Raw genomic sequence first — 2500 nt, forward strand, 5'->3', positions numbered from 1 at the left:
GGGTCCTCTTTTAGTGAATGAAGGAGGGTGTTTGGTTTTGGACGAGGAATTTTCGATCATAGTGATAGGATTTGCTGTGATAGGGTCCCTCTTTGTGAATGAGGAGGGTGTTTTGGTTTTGGACTGTGATAGGATTTGCTGTGATAGGGTCCTCTTTGTGAATGAGGAGGGTGTTTGGTTTGGACTGTGATAGGATTTGCTGTGATAGGGTCCTCTTTGTGAATGAGGAGGGGTGTTTGGTTTTGGACTGTGATAGGATTTGCTGTGATAGGGTCCTCTTGTAATGAGGAGGTGTTTGGTTTTGGACTGTGATAGGATTTGCTGTGATAGGGTCCTTTTGTGAATGAGGAGGGTGTTTGGTTTTGGACTGTGATAGGATTTGCTGTGATAGGGTCCTCTTTGTGAATGAGGAGGGTGTTTGGTTTTGGACTGTGATAGGATTTGCTGTGATAGGGTCCTCTTTGTGAATGACGAGGGTGTTTGGTTTTGGACTGTGATAGGATTTGCTGTGATAGGGTCCTCTTTGTGAATGAGGAGGGGTGTTTGGTTTTGGACTGTGATAGGATTTGCTGTGATAGGGTCCTCTTTGTGAATGAGGAGGGGTGTTTGGTTTTAGGATTTGCTGTGATAGGGTCCTCTTTGAAATGAGGAGGGTGTTGGTTTTGGACTGTGATAGGATTTGCTGTGATAGGGTCCTCTTTGTGAATGTCGAGGGGGGTTAGGTTTTGGACTGTGATAGGATTTGCTGTGATAGGGTCCTCTTTGTGAATGACGAGGGTGTTTGGTTTTGGACTGTGATAGGATTTGCTGTGATAGGGTCCTCTTTGTGAATGAGGAGGGTGTTTGGTTTTGGACTGTGATAGGATTTGCTGTGATAGGGTCCTCTTTGTGAATGACGAGGGTGTTTGGTTTTGGACTGTGATAGGATTTGCTGTGATAGGGTCCTCTTTGTGAATGTCGAGGGGGGTTAGGTTTTGGACTGTGATAGGATTTGCTGTGATAGGGTCCTCTTTGTGAATGAGGAGGGGTGTTTGGTTTTGGACTGTGATAGGATTTGCTGTGATAGGGTCCTCTTTGTGAATGCGGAGGGTGTTTGGTTTTGGACTGTGATAGGATTTGCTGTGATAGGGTCCTCTTTGTGAATGAGGAGGGTGTTTGGTTTTGGACTGTGATAGGATTTGCTGTGATAGGGTCCTCTTTGTGAATGAGGAGGGGTGTTTGGTTTTGGACTGTGATAGGATTTGCTGTGATAGGGTCCTCTTTGTGAATGAGGAGGGTGTTTGGTTTTGGACTGTGATAGGATTTGCTGTGATAGGGTCCTCTTTGTGAATGAGGAGGGTGTTTGGTTTTGGACTGTGATAGGATTTGCTGTGATAGGGTCCTCTTGTGAATGAGGAGGGTTGTTTGGTTTGGACTGTGATAGGATTTGCTTGTGATAGGGTCCTCTTTGTGAATGACGAGGGTGTTTGGTTTTGGACTGTGATAGGATTTGCTGTGATAGGGTCCTCTTTGTGAATGAGGAGGGGTGTTTGGTTTTGGACTGTGATAGGATTTGCTGTGATAGGGTCCTCTTTGTGAATGAGGAGGGGTGTTTGGTTTTGGACTGTGATAGGATTTGCTGTGATAGGGTCCTCTTTGTGAATGACGAGGGTGTTTGGTTTTGGACTGTGATAGGATTTGCTGTGATAGGGTCCTCTTTGTGAATGACGAGGGTGTTTGGTTTTGGACTGTGATAGGATTTGCTGTGATAGGGTCCTCTTTGTGAATGAGGAGGGTGTTTGGGGGAGAGAAGACTACTGACGGGTAGTGTGTCACATGACAGAAATCCACATACAAACGGGGGCTTTTGGAATAGTAGCCTAATTGGGCTCCCAAATGGCGCAGTGGTCTAAGGCACTGCAACTCAGTGATAGAGGTGTCACTACAGACCCTGGTTCGATTCCAGGCTGTATCACAACCGGCCATGATTGGGAACCCCATAGGGCAGCGCACAATTTGCCCAGCACTGTTCGGGTTAAGGTTTGGAGTAGGCCGTCATTGTAAAGAATTTGGTCTTAGTTGACTTGTTAGTTAAATAAAGGTTACATTTAAAAAATGAAGAAGGGTATTTCTATGTGAATGTTAAGTCACTGCGTTTGATTCACATGCTTAGGATTTTCTGTGACAAAATAGGATACAAATCACTTCAAAAACCTCTCTCTTCTCAAGTTACACATAATGAAACCTGCGAATTAAATCAGTCCAGCCGAACCTGCCCCTTTACCTCTGCTGGCCTCTACTCCTCCTCCGCTGTTTTTTCCCTTTCCTCTCATCTGTTCCTCCCCCCTTCACCTTCTTTACCCTTCCCTCCCCTCACTTTCCTCCCCTCTTCACCCCTCTCTCCTTCCCTACTCAGACAGTTTCAGGAGAACCATAGTAAGTTTTCCCCCTCGTTGGAAACTAAACAGCCGGCCCCATTTTGTGTCTCTTTGTTCCCGGGGCCCGCTGCTTTACCGTAGCC

At 46.0% G+C, this 2500-nt stretch overlaps 1 long non-coding RNA gene across 1 annotated transcript; it reads left to right on the forward strand.

Moving 5' to 3' along the window:
- The first annotated feature begins 348 nt into the window (after window positions 1–348).
- On the forward strand, window positions 349–955 carry LOC115183750 (uncharacterized). Its single transcript, XR_003874060.1, has 2 exons — window positions 349–609; window positions 723–955. It is a non-coding gene; the product is annotated as an uncharacterized LOC115183750 (long non-coding RNA).
- The last annotated feature ends 1545 nt before the right edge of the window (window positions 956–2500 follow it).

The sequence above is a fragment of the Salmo trutta genome, unplaced genomic scaffold, assembly GCF_901001165.1.
Source record: "Salmo trutta unplaced genomic scaffold, fSalTru1.1, whole genome shotgun sequence".
Lineage (NCBI taxonomy): Eukaryota > Metazoa > Chordata > Actinopteri > Salmoniformes > Salmonidae > Salmo > Salmo trutta.